Source organism: Balaenoptera physalus (assembly GCF_965194825.1).
Source record: "Balaenoptera physalus genome assembly, chromosome: 18".
Classification (NCBI taxonomy): Eukaryota; Metazoa; Chordata; class Mammalia; order Artiodactyla; family Balaenopteridae; genus Balaenoptera; species Balaenoptera physalus.
This window is the reverse complement of record NC_138899.1, coordinates 36371605-36385098: the sequence shown is the minus strand read 5'-3', so window position 1 is coordinate 36385098 and position 13494 is coordinate 36371605. Positions and strand designations below refer to the sequence as shown.

Below are 13494 nucleotides of genomic sequence, written 5' to 3'. Positions count from 1 at the left end.
GGTCTTCGTTTCTGTGCGAGGGCTTTCTCTAGTTGCGGCAAGCGGGGGCCACTCTTCATCGCGGTGCGCGGGCCTCTCACCGTCGCGGCCTCTCTTGTTGCAGAGCACAGGCTCCAGACGCGCAGGCTCAGCAGTTGTGGCTCACGGGCCCAGTTGCTCCGCGGCATGTGGGATCCTCCCAGACCAGGGCTCGAACCCGTGTCCCCTGCCCCGGCAGGCAGATTCTCAACCACTGCGCCACCAGGGAAGCCCAAATTACTATTATTTTAAGTCAGCTCTAAAAATGTTTTGGAAAACTGGATAAAAGATGTATTTGCTTATTCGTAAGGCATCTACATCATAAGACTGGCTGCTCTGAAATTTCCTTATATATACTTTACTGTAAAATAAAAATTATTTCCTAAGTTCACCAAAGTTCAGCTCATGGACAAAACAGAAATGTCAGCTGTGGAAGTAGGAGCTGATCCCTGAATGTGAAAGCCCCAAGCAAGTCTGACGTGTGGGTTCCAGATAAAGGCATCAGGGGAGCAGTTAGCCTTGTCAAAAGACTGTTGGCCCCTAAGGCGCTCATAATAAGGAGATACACTTCTGACATTTTATTTCTTTGAATTAGACTTTTTAGAAGGTTCCAGAGCAGGTTAGGCTTCAAATGAGAGGGAGAAAAGAAGATAAGTAAAGGTTAAGTAAGGGAGTGGAGCTGGCATCTACGGTGTTAAGAGGGACGTGCAGACCTGGAAGCTGTGAAATGATGTGATTTAAGCTGATGTTCAGCCTGCTGGGAAAGTTGTGGCTGCAAAAATGGTATCTGGCCATGTCAGACATGAAGCAAAAGAAGATGGTTCAGGAGCGTATGTGGTTATTCTAGCTTTCAAGCTCAGGATATGCAACTTCCTGGAGTGAAGAAACTTCAAAGTCATCTATAAGAAACATGCCAGCCTCTATTTCTACTGTGCCATCAAGGGTCAAGACAATGAGCCCGTCACGCTGTTGCTGAAACCTGGCCTCTCTACACCGGCACCGAATTGAATCTTAGAGACAGAGTTTTGGGTGAAGCAGAAAAGAATAGCTTTATTGCTTTGCCAGGCAAAGGGGACCACAGCAGGCTATTGCCCTCAAGACTGTGTGTCCTGTCCTGGAGGGGGTAGTGAGGAGTCTTATAGTAATGATTCAAGGAGCAGGGTGTGACCAGCTCGTGTTCATTCTTCTGATTGCTTGGTAGTGAGGTAATGGGGAGTCAATATCATCAACCTTCTGGTTCCAACCAGTCTAGGTTCTAAATTCTTGCAGTCAGCAGTTTTCATCTGGTGGGGGTCTGCTTCCTGTACAAACAACTTAGGAATGTGTGTCAGGCCTTTATCTATATCTTTCAGGGAACTGCTATGTGGCAGATTTATAGTCTAAATTGTTACCAGTTCCCCAGCCCAACAGCTATTGTTTGTTCCACATCTTCACATTTCCCCATCATTAACTCTTGGTTCAGCCTTTTATTTCAAAAGACAAGGACACAGGGGTTTATACATGGTTTCAACTCTGGAACTGACTGACCAATATGTGGAACTCCTGGACAAATACTTCAAGCTGGACATCATCTTCAACTTTGAGAAGGCCTGCTTCATCTCAGATGCATTTTTGATGAAGGGTGATGTCCAGGACAGCTCCAGGAAGAGTGTGATGAAGGCTATGCAGGAGGATGACCAGCTGCAGGAGGAGGATGAGAAGCCCTGAAGGATGCTGGAGAAGATGGGTTAGGAAGAGCCCCTGCCTGGCTGGGTGATGATGTGGGGAGTGGTGGAGAGACAGGGTATGAGTGACTGCTTCTCATAAGTCTTTCTGAGGGCCGTTTTCATGGTGGTACCCAGCCGCCCCACCTCTGCTGCCTCACCTTCTTTCGGAGTGAGCTGTGGGCTTAGATCCTCAAACATTCCCTTCCTTCCTCCACCCCCCACTTCCTGTTTCCCCTTTTCCCACCAAAGGTTTTAGGAGCTAAGAGTTAGGAAAATGTGACCAAGACAGGCATGCTATTTGACTTTCATTTCCTGCCTTTGAGGGACTAATGTTACCCTAAACTCCTCCCTTCCTTTATAACTGTAAATACATACATATACCAGGTTTAAGGAAAAGATTTCAGGGTTCTTCTCTAATCCCTGACACATAACCTACCTCCACCCCTCCAGCAGTCTGCCAGGGTAGCTTCTCTGCCTGGGAGCGGGACTTCTGTGTGGGAGAGAACTCCTGCCTCATCTGCCCCTCCCCTTCCTTCTTGGCTGCAAAGGGGTCTGGGACTACTGCCAGGGGAGGAACAACATAATTTTTTTCTAACCTTGCAGCTTCGAGGGAAGGGAGAGTTGGGTGAAGGGTGGATTTAATGGGAGACTGGGACCAGTCCCTCTTTCACTCCATGTTTAAGAGGTGGGGTGGGGGAAATGTCTGACTTTATTTCCTTTTCTCTGATATAAAAAGAAAAGCACAAAGAAGTTTTTTAAGGAATGGATATCAGGTGGGAAAACCATTAAGATCTCTTTGACTTCATAATACTCTAAATCTTCCAAAGATGAAACCTTAGATACATTCTATTTATCCTTATACAGGTGAAAATAAGTTCAGACTATGGCAAAATTGTGCCTTTTTAAATTAAAATATGTTTGAGATACAGTATTATGTTAGTTTCAGGTGTATTACATAGTGAGTTTCCATTTGCATACATTAAGAAATGATCACCACAATAAGTCTAGTAACCATCTGTCCTCATACAAAATTATTATAATATTGTTGAAGATATTCCTTGTACTGCATATTACATCCACATGGCTATTTTTTTTTATAACTGGAGATTAATACCTTTTAATACCCTTCACCTATTTTGCTCCCAACTCCCCCCACCCCCGGTTTTTGCAAACACTAGTTTGTTCTTATCTATGAGTCTGTTTTGTTTGTTTGTTTTGCTTTTTAGATTCCACATATAAGTGAGGTCATACTGTATTTGTCTTTCTCTTTCTGACTTATTTCACTTAGCATAATACACTCTAGGTCCATCCATGTTGTCACAAATGGAAAGATTTCATTCTTCTTACGACTAAGTAATATACCATTGTATGTATAGATACTAAAATGTCTTTATCCATTCATCTATTGATGGGCACTTAGGTTGCTTCTATATCTTAGATATTGTGAGTAATGCTACAATGAGCATAGGAGCGTAAATATCTTTTTGAATTAATGTTTTCTTGTCTTTGGAAAAATATACAAAAGTGGAATTGCTGGATGGTATGGTAGCTCTATTTTTAATTTTTGATGAATCTCCATACTGTTTTCCATACTGGCTGTACCAGTTTACAATCCCACCAACAATAGGTTTGCTTTTCTCCACATCCTCACCAGCACTTGTTATTTGTTTTCTTTTTGATGATAGCCATTATGACAGATGTGAAAGCATATATCTTTGTGGTTTTGAATTGCATTTCCTTGATGATAAGTGATGTTGAGCATCTTTTCATGTGTCTGCTGACCATCTTTATGCCTTCTTTGGAAAAATGTCAGTTCAGGTTCCCTGCCCATTTTGTAATTGGATTGTTTGCTTTTTTGATGTTGAGTTGTGTGAGATTTTTGTATGTTATGGATTATAAACCCTTATGAAATATATCCTTTGCAAATATCTTCTCCCATTCAGTAGGCTGCCTTTTCTTTTGGTTGATAGTTTCCTTCACTGTTCAAAAGCTTTTTAGTTTAATGTGGTCCCATTTGTTTATTTTTGCATTTGGTTCCCTTGCCTGAGGAGACAGATCCAAAAAATGTTGCTAAGGTCTATGTTAAAGACTCTTTTGCCTAAGTTTTCTTCTAGGAAGTTTATGATTGCTGGTCTTATATTTACATCTTTAATTTTTAGGGTTTTTTTTGTATATGGTGTGAGAAGGTAGACATTTGATTCTTTTGCATGTAGCTGTCCATTTTTCCTTACACCATGTATTGAAGAGGATTTTTCCCCTCATTTTATATTCTTGCCACCTTTGTCATAGATATTTATTTGACCATAGAAGTATGCATTCATTTCTGTGCTCTCTATTATTCCACTGACCTATGTGTCTGTTTTTGTGCCAGAACCATACTGTTTGGATTACAGTGGTTATGTAGTGTAGTTTGAAATCAGAAAGTGTGATACTTCCAGCTTTGTTTTTTTTCTCAACATTGTTTTGGCTATTCAGGATCTTTTGTGTTTCCACACACATTTTAAATTATCTGTTCTATTTCTGCGAAAAATGCCATTGTTATTTTGATAGGGATTGTATTAAATCTGGAGATTGTTTAGGTTAGTGTGGTCATTTTAACAATATTAATTCTTCTAATCCATGAGTATGGTATATCTTTCCATTTGTTTGTGTTGTCTTCGATTTCTTTTATCAGTGTCTTATAATTTTCTGAGTACAGGCTTTTTATCTCCTTAGTTACATTTTTTCTGAAGGATTTTGTTCTTTTTTGATGCAGTTGTAAATGTGATATTTTTCTTCATTTCTTTGCTGAAAGTTTGTTGTTATTGTATAGAAATGTGACAGATTTCTGTATGTTAATTTTGTATCCAGCAACTTTACTGAATTCATTTATTAGCCCAAATAGTTTTTGGTGACATCTTTAAGATTTTCTACATATAGTATTATTGCATCTGAAAGCAGTGACAGTTTTACTTCTTCCTTTCTGATTTGGATTCTTTCTATTTCCATTTCTTGTCTTATTGCTGTGGTGAGGGCTTCTAATACTTATGTTCAATAAAAGTAGTGAAGGTGGACATCCTTGTTTTGTTCCTGATCTTAGAGGAAATGCTTTCAGCTTTTCACCATTGAGTATGATGTTGGCTGTAGGTTTATCATACATGGCCTTTATTATGTTGATTCGTATTCCCTCTATACCTACTTTGTTAAGAGTATACCATAAATGAATGTTGAATTTTGTCAAAAGCTTTTTCTACATCTATTGAGATGATCATATGATTTTTATTCTAAATTTGTTATGTAGTATATCACATTGACTGATTTTTGAATATTGATCTATCCTTGCATCCCTGAGATAAATCCCACTTGATCATGCTGTATCATCCTTTTAATGTATTGTTGAATTCAGTTTACAAATATTTTGTTGAAGATCTTTTTCAACTATGTTCATTAGTGATATTGGCCTGGAATTTGCTTTTTTTGTGATATTTTCTGTTTTGGTATCAGGGTGATGCTGGCCTCATAGAATGAATTTGGAAACATTCTACCCTCTGCAATTTTTTGGAGTAGTTAATTCTTCTTTAAATGTTTGGTAGAATTCATCTGTGAGGCTGTCTGATCCTGAATTTTTTTGGAGTTATTTTATTATCAATTCAATTTTATTACTGGTAATTGACCTATGCATATGTTATATTTCTTCCAGATTCAGTTGTGAGAGATTGCATACTTCTAGGAATTTCTTAGGTTGTCTATTTTATTGGTGTATAATTGTTTGTAGTAATCTTTTATGATCCTTAGTAGTTCTGTGGTGTGGGTTGTAACTTGTCTTCTTTCATTTCTGATTTTATTTATTTGGACCCTCTCTTTTTTTCTTGGTGAGTCTTGCTAAAAGTTTATCAGTCTTATTTATCCTTTTAAAGAAGTAGCTCTTATTTCATTGATTTTTCCTAATTATTTTTAGTATCTATTTCATGCATTTCTGCTGTGATCTTTATGATTTATTTTCTTCTACTAACTTTTGGTTTTGTTTGTTCTTCTTTCTCTAGTTCATTTAGGTGTAAAATTCGATTGTTTTAGATTATTCTTATTTCATGAGGTAGGCTTGTATTGCTATAAACTTTGCTCTTAGAACTGCTTTTACTGCATCCCATAGATTTGGATCATTGTATTTTTGTTTCCTGTTGTCACCAGGTATTTTTTAATTTCCTCTTTGATTTATTTGGTGGCCTGTTGGTTGTTTAGTAGCATGTTGTTTAGCCTCCACATGTTTGTATTTTTTGCAGTTGCTTTCTTGTAGTTGATTTCTAGTCTCAGAGCATTGTGGTTGGATAAGATGCTTGGTGTGATTTCAATCTTCTTAAATTTACTGATACTTGTTTAGTGGCCTAGGGTGGCCCAGAGTGTAATCTATTCTGAAGAATTGTCTATGTCCATGTGAAAAGAATGTGCGTTGTGCTGTTTTTGGAAGGAATGTACTGTATATACTTATTAGATCTAGCTGATTAATGTGTCATTTAAAGCAAGTGTTTCCTTACTGATTTTCAGTCTGGATGATTTGTCCATTGATGTAAATTGGGTGTTAAAAGTTCTACTATTATTGCATTACTGCCAATTTCTCTCTTCATGTTTGATAATATTTGCTTTATGTATTTATATGCTCCTATGTTGGGAGCATATGTATTTATAATTGTTATATCTTCTTGGATTGATCCCTTTATCTTTATGTAATGTCCTTCTGTGTCTCTTGTCACAGTCTTTGTTTTAATGTCTATTTAGTCTTTTATAAGCTACTCCAGCTTTCTTTTTGTTGCCATTTGAATGGAATACATTTTTCCATCCCTTCACTTCCCATCCCCTCACTTTCAGTCTGTAAGTGTCTTTAGATCTGAAGTGAGTCTCTTGTAAGCAGTATATACTAGGGTCTTGTTTTATTGCCTGTTCAGCCACTCTATGTCTTTTGATTGGAGGATTTAGTCCATTTACATGTAATTATTGATAGGTATATGATTATTGCCATTTTATTCATTGTTTTCTGGTTGTTTTGTAGTTCTTTTTTCTTCCTTTCATTTTCTTTTGCTCTCTTCCCTTGTGATCTGATAACTATCTTTAGTGTTACATTTGGATTCCCCTCACTTTTTGTGTTTGTGTTTCTTTTATAGATTTTTGGTTTGTGTTTACCATGAAGTTCATATATAACAACATGTATACATATACATATGTATATGTATGATTTTTTATGTTGATGTTCTAAGTTTGAATTCATTTTAATGACCCTACACTTTTACTTCCCCACCCCAAACATTTATGCTTTTGATGTCATATTTTACATCTTTTGATTTTGTGTATCCCCTAACTGCTTATTATGGAAATAGGTGATTTTACTACTTTTGTATTTTAAGCTTTCTACTAGCTTAATAAGTGGTTGATTTACATTTACTGTATGTTTGCTTTTACCCATGAGATTTTTCTTTCCTTAAATTTCATATTTCTAGTTGTGGCCTTTTCTTTTCTGCTTAAAGAAGTCCCTTTAACATTTTTTGTAATACCAGATTAGTGGTGAACTCTTAGCTTTTACTGTCTGTAACTTTTTATCTCTCCTTCAAATGTGAATGATAGCCTTGCCAGGGAGAGTACTCTTGGTTGTAGGCTTTTTTCCCTTCATCACTTTGAATACATTGTGCCACCTCCCTGGCCTGCAAAGTTTCTGTTGAAAAGTCAGCTGATGGTTTTATGGGGTTCCCTTCTGTGTAACTAGTTGCTTTTATTACTGCTTTAAGTTTCTTTACTTTTCTTTAATTTTTGATATCCTAATTATAATGTACCTTATTGTGGACCTCTTTAGGTTCATCTTGTTTGAGACTCACTGTGCTTCCTGAACCTGCATGTGTGTTTCCTTTCTTAGATTGGGGAATTTTTCAGCTATTATTTTTCAAATAATTTCTCTGCCTTTTCTCTCTCTCTTTTCCTTCTGGGGCCAGTATAATGTAAATGTTATTATGCTTGATATTGTTCCAGAGGTCTCTTAAACTATCATTAAATTTTTTTTTCTCTTTTCTGTTCAGCTTGGATGATTTCCACTACTCTCTCTTCCAGATTGCTGATCTGTTTCTCGGTATCATCTAATCTAGTGTTGATTCCTTCTAGTGTATTATTTATTTTAGTTATTGTATTCTTCAGCTCTGTTTGAATCTCCTTTATATTTTCTAACTCTTTGTTGTAATTTTCATTGCATTCATTCATTCTTCTCCTAAGTTCAGTTAGTATCTTTATGATCATTACCTTGAACTCGTCCCATGCAGTTGGATGTGAGGCCCAGCAGTTTGTGGCATGGGCCTTGTGCTGGCTCAGTGCACAGTGGATACAGATCCCAATGCAGCTGTCTGTGTGTCTTGGTGGGTAGGGGGAGGGTTGGGCTTGATGCCAGTTTGCTGGTTTGTGGACCATGTCCCCAGTGTTAATAGCACAGAGGGGGCATTCCAAAATGGTGCTTGCCAATGTCAGTGTTATTGTGGTAGAACTAGCTCACCAAAATGGATAGCACTAGCATCTCCATCCTCAGGGAAAATTTCAGTTGCCTCCTGTCTCTTTAAGAGGTTCTCTAAGGTCATCAGGTGGGTCTGAGCCAGGCTTCTTTCAATTTACAGCCTCTGTGCTGGGACTTGGAGTGTAGGAGATTTGGGGTGAACACTTTGAGGCCAGAGTCTTGGTTTCTATAGTCCTGTGGCTCTCCCAAACATAATTCCTGCTGGTTTTGAAAGCAGATATTTTGGTGGCTCATCTTCTCAGGGCAGGATTTCCAGTCTGGGGACTCTAATGTGGGGCTTGGAGCTCTCACTCTTTCAGGAGGACCTCTACAGTTGTGATATTCCTCCCAATTGCAAGTTGCTAACTCTGATGAGTGGGTCCTAACTATACTGCATCTCTGCCCCTCTTATCTTTTGTGTTGTGGTTCCTTTTTTATGTATTTTGTTGTGGAAAATCTTTTCTGCTAGTCTCCAGGTAGTTCTCATAGATAGTTCCTTTGTAAATAGTTTTAATTTTTGTGTGTTCATGGGAGGAGGTGAGCTCAGGGTCTTCCTACTCTGCCATCTTGGACATCAGCCACAAAGTTGTACTCTTGATTAAGTATTGTGTTGCCATTTTAGCTCTGCTTTCTGCCTTCTAATTTTAGTTGCATTTTCTAAATGTTCTTTGAGGTCAAAGTCCAAAAGTTTATATGTTTCTTACATGCAAAGACAATACTTTCCATAGTTTAAAGTCTGACTTCTATCAAGTGTCAGCACATTATTAGGAGTACAATATTAATGTGTTAATACTAAAGTAGCCTCTCTTCTTCTCATATAGGAGAAGAAATGTGAGCTTCCTGTACAAACTGTATTTGCTGCATGTTTTTTACTGTATCAGGAGTGAAATGTGTTTGTTTAGGAATAATATATGTGGAGTTTGATTAGAATTTGAATCCTAGCTGTGATACTTCTTAGTTATAAGACTGTAAACAAATGATTTAAATGGCTTTAATGTCATATTCTTCATATTTAAGTGGGATATTAATATGCATTCCATAGGATTGTTTTTTGTGTTGTAATGTATATGTAAAATAATGATTCCAGGGGCATAATGAGTTTACTCATTTGTTTGCTTTCTATTTTGTTTCCCAAAATATGTTATGTAAGTTATAATATATTATAAGTTGTATCCTTAGTATCCTCATAGTTTCAGTAACAAATAATTATTTAGCTCTAAGTTTATTCATTTAGTGTGGTCTCCAAATTCAGGGCACTGGTTGACTAACCAAAACTACTTTAAGCCAGAAAATATTTAACTTTTAGAACCATGTAGCCAGTTATATATTCTCTCTTATATTTTCTCAAGTTAAACTTCCCTTTAACATGTTATTTATGCAAATATTCCCAGACCTCATAATCTCCCATTTCCACCTCTAGATTCTCTACTCTTCTCAGCCCTCTTGATATTATTCAAAGGGTACCTCTGTACTCTATATACTGTTCATAGTTCTATCCAGGGCTTTGCTGGTTATTTCTGAATTAGTGCAGTAACTTTCTAGTTGTCTTACCTACTCCTACCTCATTGCCTCCTAACCCATTGTCCATACTCATGGCAAGTAATAGCTTTGGACTAATTACCCAATAATAAAATTCTAACGGTTAATTTTTTTTCCAGTGTATTCTATGTAAAATCCAAACATCTTCCCATGGAACATAAAGCCTTTCACAATCTAAAATGTATTTTCCTCTGTTGACCACAGTATAGACTACCACTGATATATTACAGACAGAGGTTCAATGTGCCCTGGTGTCCCAGGCCCCCTGTATTCATGTGTGCCTGTATGTACCTGGGACACTGCTTCTCCATTTCTTTGTTGCTAACTTCTAGTAGAACTCCATAACTCACCCAAAATAGTTCCTCTTCTCTAGTGCTTCTCTGAGAATGTTCCCTATCTCCTATGTGCCTTCCTCTATTGTGGCGCCAAACACAGTGGTGTGCATTGATCTGCTTGTGTTTTTGTCCCTTCAATAGACTACAACTCCTTGATGGAAGAAATAACAAGCATATTGTCTGGCATATACTATCACCAATACTGACCCTTTATCTTCTCTTCCTACCACTATAATCACGACTTACAGTATTAATAGGTAAAATGTGCTAAGAGATTACCATGTGCCAGACATTGTTCTAACCTCATTACATCCATTTATATCTCATTACAAGACTCTATGTCAGGTACTATGAATGTCCCCATTTAACAGATCAGGAACTGAAGGCACAAAATGTTGAAATCATTTGCTCATGGTCATATAGGTAGTGAGTGGCAGAACCAAAAGTCAAGGTGAGATAGTCTGGTTTAGAGCCTGGTCTCTTAACCACTATAAATTGCTGCTTATAACTGCTCCAAGTAGATAGTTTTCTAAAATTGCAAATGTAATTGAAATAATTATATCTTTGAGACCACACTTTAGTTGTATGAAGCATTATACTGTTTCAAGTTAAATTAGTTTCATAATAGTTATATCTAGATAAAAGAAAAGTCAAGTAGAAATTTGAACAATCATGTAATCAATGTTGTTAATGAAGACAACTAAAGTGTATGCTTGTTGTCTCCAAATACTTCAGAATACTAAATTAGTGATAGAAAAATGTGCTACATTATAACAGTAAAGTAGGAAATTGATAGCATTTATTTGAGATGGGTTGGATGGGAAAAGCCTCACAAAGATCATATTTAGCCTTGGAATATATAATGAACATACAAGTAAGAGAAAGCAAACAAAACAATTCAAGTTGACTAAAACACATGAATGGAGAAATGAAACTATGAAAATAGGTTTCATATGGAAAAGAAACTTGGAAAGTTGAAAACAACAAGGGTGTCAAGCAGAATGATGGATAGTCCTAGGAAAGTAGGGAAAGACAGGTTTGTGGAAAAATTATGAAAAGTATTTTTAATGACTGTACAAAAGAGTGTGACCTATGTTTTGCAGAAACAAAAGCCAAAGAGTTTTCAAGCAGTTTCTTCAGTTGTTTTCAGATGACTAATTTCCTGTAAAAGCACACATATTTCTACAAAGGAAATAAATGTATCTGACATAATCATTTTCAACACCTTAGTGTATGCAAGTATAGTAGGTATAAATCAGAGTCCAAAACCTCTTGTATGTAAGAAATGTAACTTTATTTTCTAATAAGCCAAAATGATATCTATTTTTATGCCTCATTCTGCCAAAATGACAGGAATTCAATTACAGTCATTGGGTTTCAAACCCTTCAAACCCTTCATGGAATCATGGCTAATCTCTAACTATTTAGAAGATAATTGGAGGGAGGGGCAATTTGATCCTCTACCATTGATTAAGAAAGCCCTTCTTGGTTGGTCTTTGGAGTCAAGCCTGGGACCCTTGTGCCATATCCTTTTAGCTTCCTGTATTTCTACACTTGGCCCTTACTAAAATTATAATCAAATATATAATTATGTAAACATGCCACTTAGTGTCTTCTCTATCTGTCTAGCATATAAACTCCTTGAAATCAGGAGCAGGATCTGTCTGGCCTATCTCCACTTCACTTAGTTGTTCTTATGGGGTTTTATTATGTTCCTTTATCTGGAACATATTCCTCTGCTATCTCATTTTGTCTAAATATCTATTTGTATTTTTATGTATGTGGAAGGTTACTTATGTTTCTCTACCTTGGATAAGTGGCCCTCTGTAGGGGATGTCCTATGTGTCCCAGCAGTGCACTCCCCTTTTATCACCCAAGGTCCAGGGGCCAGCTAGCTGGCCCCAGGGTAGGTCCCAACCTGTGCCTATGGACTCAGTTCCGCAGGCTGTGGGATTATAGTTTTCTTGCTTCTGGTGTCTGCCTGCTGGTGGGTGAGGCTGGTCTCTATCCTCCCATACACTTTAAATCATCTCTAGATTATTTATGATACCTAGTACAATGTAAATGCTGTGTAATAGTTGCCAGTGTGACAAATTCAAGTTTTGTTTTTTGGAACTTCCTGGAACTTTTTTTCTTTAATATTTTTGATCTGAAGTTGGTTGAATCTGCAGATGTGAAAACCAAAGATAAGGAGGGCTGACTATTAAATCTGTCCTTCAGGCAATGTTAATTGGACATGCTAAACTGAAACCAGCAAGATTCCCTGAACCCACACAGTATAAAATAGAAGCTGGAGTGGGAGAAGGAACAAATTCTTTCTGTGATAGACCTATGTGGAGCACAGACTGCAGCTTATGGCAAAAACCTGTGATCACTTCCCAGCAATGACTACTGGGACTTTGGACTAGAAAATTTCCACTTGAGGGGCATTTCCTACCTTGCTGTTGGACATTCTTAATTGAAGCTACCCTTATGACTGAAGGACATAAAATGATCTTAAAATATGAAACAGTTATATTGTCTAAGATGATGCCAGAGAAACACTCTAATGAGGATGGCAGTGCCCAGAAGAATTTCATAATAAAATGCAAAAGGTTTATACAGGATCATGCTGCCTGGAGAATGCCATGAAGAGGTACTTACAAGCAGGGAGATTTTTTCCCCTAAGACTGACTCTGGAACTCTGTGAGGAACAGTTTCTATTGTCACATGAGCAGTGCCCTATAAACAGCTCTTTACTGACCAAAAAAAAGCTGCTTGGTTTTTGTATGGCAGTTCCAAGATGAATGGACAATATCCTATTTGGGAGGCCACCACTCTGACTGAAGAAGGTAAAAAAAAATCAGCTCAGTGGGCTGAATCACATGTTACTTTCTTAGCAGTTATGGAAGAAATGAACAGTGGTAAAAATCTCCTATGTTTCAGTTTTTACTGACTTATGGGTGGTGGCCATTGCCCTGGTCAAATGTTCAGGCAGGAGGGCAATGGAAACGTAACCTACTAAAGAGATGTCCATATGGGGCACAGCCCTATGGAAATGACTATGGGAATCTGAGGGTTGCATTAAAGTAGAACAGGTTGATATTCATCAGAAGAAACCCTTTCAGGTTCAGAAGGTGATTAGAATCTACAAGGAGATATTTCTGTGTGCTCATTTAAGGTGTCCATGAAATGAGTGGATATGGTGGTACTGCAGTGATGCAGAGGTGGGCAGAATCTAAACATAGCCCTCTTGTACTCTCTGATGCACAAAATGCCAATGACTGTTCTGTCTAACAAGAGAGACAAAGACTGTAAATGACTATGTGGCAGATTCCCTGATGGGAAAGCCTTGATCACAGCTGGCAAGTGAGACTAATGCTTGGGGGCGGCCAATGGGTTTTTTTTTTTTCATTTT

General features: G+C 37.6%; 1 long non-coding RNA gene across 1 annotated transcript in view; it reads left to right on the top strand.

Moving 5' to 3' along the window:
* The window catches only part of LOC309647487, a 29788-nt gene extending 17498 nt beyond the window's left edge, over positions 1–12290 (top strand). The window contains exon 3 of the long non-coding RNA XR_014256077.1: positions 250–12290. This is a non-coding gene — a long non-coding RNA (uncharacterized lncRNA). The remainder of the gene's footprint in view (positions 1–249) is intronic.
* Positions 12291–13494: the final 1204 nt, after the last annotated feature.